Source organism: Aplidium turbinatum, chromosome 10 (genome assembly GCF_918807975.1).
Source record: "Aplidium turbinatum chromosome 10, kaAplTurb1.1, whole genome shotgun sequence".
NCBI lineage: Eukaryota > Metazoa > Chordata > Ascidiacea > Aplousobranchia > Polyclinidae > Aplidium > Aplidium turbinatum.
This window is the reverse complement of record NC_137481.1, coordinates 10,698,361-10,706,382: the sequence shown is the minus strand read 5'-3', so window position 1 is coordinate 10,706,382 and position 8,022 is coordinate 10,698,361.

Sequence of the window (8,022 nt, the reverse complement as noted above, 5' to 3'; positions counted from 1 at the left end):
AACCCCCCTTTTTCGGGCTTTTTAGGGGGCTCTAGGGTCCAGACCCACCCGGTGGGTAAATCTTCCATACTTTTTATGAGTGACATGGTTGACCCCAGTAACTTCAAGGGGTCAAACCTTTTGTACCTTATGGGGTGAAATCTTCTGTCGTAGGCTTCCGGTCTATAAGTGCATCGTGAGTTCAGCAGATGCTTTTGTGTGTCGCTTCCAAACGTATGAGGCGTTTAATTCCATTAAGAGACGCGATATAGGCCTACTAAAATTTTAGATAATTTTTTTAGATATTTTTAGGGGTCCGCGACCGCTTCGAGGCATCTAAACAGGTCCGCCAAGACAAAAAAGTTGAGAACCACTGCTTTATAGCATATCTGCATTATAACACTGAAATTTATCAATTAAATTGTTGATTAACTGGGCTATTTGAGTGAGCAGTGGGTTTTAAGCTACTTCCTAATGTTACATTACCGTATTTTATTAGTTTTTTTTTTTTGTAGGACGCAGAGTGCTTTTTCACTTCCTTAATCCACTTTATGTTTGTTCACTGAGGGACGACAAAAAATGAAATATTTTGACAATATCAAGCAAATTACCAGAAAAAAGGTAGGCCTATGCCAGTACAGGGATATCTAGAGAAGGGGATACGAAGACTTTTATTACGTCTGACAATAGAAGGGCTTCTATTTATCTTAAATAATCTCTGTTTATGGGAAAATGACATTGCAGTGACGTTCGGTGGCTTAAACCGTTGGGAAAGCAACTTGGAAATATGCTGCAGCAAGGTAGTAGGCACGAAGGGCGTAACCGTCGGGCGAAGCCCGAAGGCGTGTTGCTGAAGGCAACACTTCCAGCGGGGGTCTGGGGGGCCTCCCCCAGAAATTTTTGAAAAACACTTCCAATTTGGTGCGCTCTGAGAGCATTTCCAAAACAAATCAAAAATAAAAATCTGTCAAATTGTGCTTCGCCTATGTCGTGATCATACATCCATTTAATGTTTAGAAGTCATGAACAATCTTAATTTTAACGTTGCAGGACCAAAATCCTGTGTTAGACATGGAATAATAGTTGTCTAAATGTTTAATTCGTCATGAATGTTCATTCTCAGATATTCAGTTAAGCCTACAATACAAAAACTAACACTTAGGCCTAAACATTACAACCGCAAGCAATTTGTACAAAAAGCTGGATAAGTTTGCCTCCTGCGTATAGAAGTTTAACAAACTAAATATTGCATCCGCAGCTGAACGTTCATTGGCGAAGTAACGTTATATCAACGCTGTAAAAAAGGCAAAGGCATGACTATGAAAGCTAGTACAGTAGGCTAAAGTACATGGCGAGGAGACATCAAAAAACTGCAACAAGCTTATTGGCATTATGATGCTGTGCGTGTACCGTGACGAGATACCATTCTGACGAGTTAGTCTAGTCGCTCTAGCGAATTTACGCATTGACGTCACTGGGAAAGCACAACTAACCTACCATAATCATAACACATCTGATTGGCTAAGCAGCTGGTGACGTTTTGCAAAACGGGTGAGGATTGGTTAAAACGAAGGCGTTTTTTGACATTTTTGAATCTGGGACAGCAAGTTTGATAGTTGCTTACCTAGAGCCTCAGTGATTGTTTCTGACAGAAGCGTTTGCGTCAATTGGCATTTATAGGCAAGACATGCGGTTTGGTGAGGACTTAGACAACTCACAAGCGTTACGAGTAATTCTAGTCACGAATACAGTAATTTTCAAGTTAAAATAGACGTGATAAAAATAATAAGTTAAACCTAGAATTCAGTCATTATATTTTGCATAGTTTTTGCTAAGGTAAGCACTGCTTTCCTTGCTTTCCCTCACCGATCGTCACTGACATTTGGCATATATAGTAATTTAACAAACTTTGTCATGACAACCTGCATTGCACTATTACCACCAGGTATGGATATTTAATGAATGCTCATGATCAGTTGTTGATTCAACTACCCGTATACTTGCTTTACACCTAGCCAACTGCAAAGGTTTTATCAAAAAAACACCTAAATGGTAACCTTTCAACTGTCTTTTCAAACAAAGCAAGTATTCTTTATATATGTTCTACATAACACGTGCTAACTGTCTTGTGTAGCTGAGTGTACCAGCTGCACCACAAAACTTTCTGCAAATTTAAAAAGAACAGCATGTTTAATGCGGTACCAACTACCGCTCTTCTAGTGTCATTAGAATCAGCAATCGCTCTGAGCCTTCGTATCCCCTTCTTTAGATAGCCTATCCCTGTGCCAGTAGCCTATACTAGAAGAAAAAAAAAACAGAAAAAGTTGGAGGGAGTTCATAGCCTATGGGAGGCCACAGCTGATCAAATATGATTAATCTGTTAAAGAAGATGTTCATTGCTCAACATAGCTGATGAAGCAAACAAAGTATTGTTGAGCGAGCAAAGCGAGCGAGAAATTTATCAGGGTGAAAGCATTATTTACCATAACTTTACTAGCAGTGTTGTACGTTGACGCCGTCAATTTGACGGCGTCAACTTTTTGTTGACGCTGAAGCTAGCGCCGTCAATTTATTTTTTGTTGACGGAAGTGATAGCGCCGTCAACTATTTTGCCGATTTTAAGCGTCAAGCGCTATGCGTCATTTTTTATTTTCATGGAAAAAAAATGAAAAATCTCGTTTCACAATTAGAGTTTCACATATGGTTTCACAATGTATTCTGGCCAGCGCGACTCATCCGAATTACCGGCTTTTGCGTTGGTTGGAATGGCTCCCTGGAATACACGCGGAAGAAGTTCGCAAAATGGTGATCAGTCTAGGGCCATTTTTATTTTGACCTAAAAAAAAAATTTTTTGACTTTATTTTTATCAAATTTTGACTTTATTTTGACCTAACGAAATTGCTTATTTGTAAAGGTCACATTTCTTCCTTGAATTGATACTAGTTATCCAAACATAATATTTTGTCGATTTCAGACCCAAACGTAATATTTTGTCGAAAAGTCAAGGTTTTTATGGATTATAAAAAGTGCGTCGTGTTTTTCGGCGATAGGAAAATCTCCACAATCTGTCTAAATTTTGCTGAAGACGATTTAGCTTGGCTATTCCTAAAATCCAAACTGTTGATTTTCGAAAAGACTACGTTTGTGAAGATGGAGCTTTTTATAAAAAATATTTAAATACGTAACAATGGGCAATTTGCGATAAAAGGTACTGCTGATCCGTCAGCATTGTGACATATTTCCTGCTTTTATGGGTTAATATGGTTTAATTGTGTCGCAGTTCCTGATTTACAATGCTTCCACGAGGATTTTGACAAAAATTACTTTCAAGAAACACAAAAAGTTTGTCAAAAGCCATAATTTGACAAATTTTGACTTTATTAAAAATTTTGACTTTATTGTCAATTTTGACTTTATTTTGACCTATAAACTTCTTAGAAACAGTCCCTTAGGTGCTAAAAATAACTTTAGTCTTGGATTCGTTGATAGACGAGGTCCTTAAAAATTTTTGACTTTATTGACTTTTGTGGGCCCTAGTAATCACCCATGTATTGAGAACGAGAGATCAGAGACAGAAAGCGAAAAATCCATGATCGGCTTCGCGGAACGTTGAAGAAACTTTATTTCAAGAGCTTTATGCCTCTGAAAAGAGCGATGTTGGTGCAGTGAACCTGGTTAAAAGATTTATACATGCTAAACTATCACAGCACGTTAGGAACAGTGATACCTTTCCGAGTAGGCTAAACGTTTTCAATTTATTTTTGAAATACAACACACCAATACCAACCAGCGCTGCTGTGGAACGCATGTTTTCACTTGGAAAGGACAATAGCCTAGGCTATGCGTCCCAAACGCAGCAAATTGTCAGACAAACGTTTTGAAATGCTTGCTTTTTCTGTAAGGAAATAACTAATAGGCTAAGCAGCTAATTACAATACAGTCTCAAAACATAATATCTGCTCTTTATTTTTAGCTATTGTTAGCCTAAACTTGGTTGAAATATTTCCGTTTTATGAGACGCTGGCAAAAAATAGCGCTAGAAATTAGCGCTGACGCCGTCAATTTCTTTAAGAGCTTACGCAGTACTTTACGCCGTAAAGTTTTTAGGCAATTCGCGCTGACGCTGACGCCGTCAATTTATTTCAATGACGCGTACAACACTGTTTACTAGTTAGCCTACCAAACCTAAATGTTTCTATTCATAAATAGGCTAGCCTACTCATTCTAACAAGTTTACAAAAAATCGCTGAATCTTGATAATCAATTAACAAAATAAACTTCGGGGGAAAGCGGTCATTCATATAGCCTACTATGTCCGTTTTGCCCAAGATTTCTAAGCAATGGTATCCCTGGTTTTGCCTCATGCCTGGAGCAAAACAAACAGCCAGAATAAAAATTATTTTATAAATAAACAAAAACACATTAGGTTTTATACTCTGGGCAGTTGCTGTTAAGTAACTTGATTGAACTTTGAAGTTAGCGTGTTTGTTTTGTCCCACCTTCCCCTTCAGTTTTCGGCAATTTTGCGTCAAATTTCTTTGCCACCAACTTTCACTCAACCTGCCAAAAAACTTCGATATTAAGGTTGCAGCGGATACGTTACCCTGACATCCTTGATAACTGGACCTCTGTCAGTGGTTTAAACTTTTATACCCTTTAAAAATATGCTAAACAACCAGACAAAAGCTTTCAACCAGTCTCAATCCGGAACAATCTCTTTACTGTATATTTTTTTATGTTTGAAGTGACAAACTTATCATTTCTGCAGGGTGGCAATTTACCAATAGACCGTATGGTCATTTCGTTGCTCTCTGTCAGTATGGGAACTTGTGTCACTTTTGCAGTGCATAACTTCATAAGCTATACAACTTGCATACTTCGACCACGTACTGTTCCAATTTCTGGTAAATAAACCATTGATTGTTGCAGTGCCGGTCTTTGGGATGTGCAAACCGTGCGATCGCACAGGGCCCGCAAATTAGGGGGCCCGCAATTTACTCAGAAATTGCAGTAATTTTGTCATTTCCAATGGAAAAATTCAACAAGTGAGTTCAACAAATAAGGAATTAGCAACATAAAAACATAGAGACTAAACGGGTGCAACCTATTTCGTACCCTGAAAAGATCGAGAAAAAAAAAACAACAGAGCCGAAGTTGCTGATCGGAGTTGCCGCAAACATTTCAAAATTTCTCGATCTTTTCAGGGAACGAAATAGGTCGAAATTTTTTTTTATTACATGACTTCAGGGTACGAAATCGGGGTAGCCTACGAATTTTTCAGGGGACGAAATAGGTTGCATCTATACTCAGCATAGAGACATAGCTTTATTTCCGAAAAATGTCAAAAAAAGCATGACCTTATCCTTTTGCTATGCCACTGGACAGCACCATTTTACAGTAGGCCTAATATTTATACCCAAATTTTTGTTGAACATGCTCTCAGAATGCCCCAAATTCAAAGTAATTTTTCAAAATTTTCTAGGGGAGCCCCCCCAGACCCCCCGTTGCTGGGTGTCGCCTTTGGCGATCACGCCGTCAGACTTCGCCCACCGACTGTCAAACCACCCCCCTCCCCTTTCAAAATACCAAGCTACGCTACTGAATTGGAACATTGTCATTGGGTTTGGGGCCCGCAAAGCATATTCCGCACAGGGCCCGAAATACCCTAAGACCGGCACTGATTGTTGATTGATTAAATAAGAATTTTCAGTCATTAATATTTATTTCCTTTTCCTAAATCCTTGAAGTGCATTGATTCATGACAATCTTTACGCATCAGTAATCACACAAACAAACAATTTTTGCGTGCTTGCAAACTTGTGGAAGGGAAGGAATATTCAGTTTTATTTTTCATTGCTGGCGCAAACATGCAAAGAACGATAAAATAAAGACACAAATTTGGCATTAACATAAGAAAAAGATGATAGAACCAAAAGATTAAGAATATGTATTGATAAAACAGTGTTTGGAAAACAATATCTTAAAAATGCACAGCCACCAAACCTAGAAAAGGAAAACTTTTATTTCGTCTGTTGTAAAAGTAGGCCTACAATCAACACTTGCAAGTATAACAAGGGCGATTTAAATTTTAGGATACACAAAAGCAATTCAAAAAGTGACAAGTTTCTCAAACTTTTTATCTTGAGAGTCTTGCATTCAAATATTGCAGAATAAGCTTAGAACTGTCTGGTAGTGGTAATGTGGTATAATAATGCAGTCCAAGCAGCCGAGGTGGCAGCTGTTTGTACCAACTACGAAGGCTTCTTGTGTTTTGACGTAATTTACAAGCAAGCAAATCTCCATAGTTACTGCAAAACCGTTTTAAGAATTTATTTTCTACACTAAAATAAAAGCAATACGATAATAATTATGTTTAAAGTTTGACAAGTTCTTTTATAAATTTTGAAAGAGTTGGGTGATTTCAATTCAATTCAATTCAATTTATTTTTCTTTGTCGGAAAACAACAGCAATGATAAAGTTACAAATAGTGAACGGGAACAAAACCAACAAAAGGAAAAGGTGGCAAAACTACAAAAGTTTAAAACGTGCATGCGATGCAAATTTAAAGGTTACGTACACGAAAGTAAATTAAGCACGGCCACCAAACCTAACAGTTTAAAGTAGATGAATTAGTTGGAAGAACCAGTTGGCTCCACATACCTAAAGCAACTGGAGGTGTGCCAGTTGGTGAAACCATGCGGGGACGACTGAACCTTACAACCAATATAAAAAAGAAAAATCAACAACACGAGCATTCAAGAATAAACAATAAACATACGGCATATTATTACATATTAAACATATTACATATTATTTACATATTAAACATATTACATATACAAAATACTATGTACAGTACATCGTTTTAAGTAAAATGGAGTGTTCGCAGCAACGACAGTGGTGTGATATTGAATAGGAATTGATAACTGATGGGTACAGGAATTTAGATTAATTAACTTATTATTTGAGCATGATATTACACTGATGATCATGAATGATGAAAAATGTAGTGAAGATGATAATTATGAAAATGGTCTAGATGGCATGCGGGTGACTTCGGTATCGGAGCGGGATGGAGTTTCTTGAAATGAATTTCCAACCAAACTTCTGGAAAGTGATAGGCCTACAGCTTCATTGTTGAAGTACTCTTGCCAAATAAATCTACACAACAAAGTAACAGAGAGTTATAAGGTTCTGTGAACAAGTATATTATACGTAGTTTGGCTAATTAAAGGCGTATTGCATTGGTAACATATTAGCATCTAATAGCAGCCTATTGAAACTGAACAGTTTAAGGTGGTGATGGCAGATGTTACGGGATGTACGACATTGACAGTTGTAATAAGCTCAGATACTAGGTGTCAAACAGTAGTACTTGAAAGATTAAATGTACAAAAGTGGTATCTGTTACACAATGGACGTATGCTAATCGGTTTGAGTTTTTGTTTGCAGATGGGTTTTCAGCTTGCTGCTGAATAATGAAAAGGTTTCGATTTCAGTAATGTGTTTAGGGAGATCGTTCCAGACTTTAACTCCACTAAATTGGATGGATTGTTGGGTTAACTTTTTCGAGTAATAGGGGAGAAAAAATCGATTGCTACTTCTAGTTGATATGTGATGCAAGTTGCTATTAAGTTGAAATAGTGAGTTAAAGTTTTTAGGCAGTTGATTATGTTTTAGTTTAAACATGAATTTGCCAGTTTCGATGGTATAAAGGTTATCAATTGTGAAAAAACTGTCGACATTGTATTGTGGTTCATGCTTAGTGATCATTTTTATGAATTTGTTGCAAATTTTTTGCAGTTTGTTTATATGATGGACTATTAGGTCAACGTTTATCCTCTTGTTTTTTTTTAGAGCAAGTTAGCTAAGCTAGCATAAAAATTAATTTCAAAAGTACGGTTCGGTAATGTTTCATTTGAGAAAATAGATTCTGCACTTGCATTCAAAAAATATGTTGTTACTTGTTAGCATGGTCCAATTGCAGATGCAGATTCACAGGCCATATGTGGCCTGCAATCCATGCATGTTAGTTAGTGTT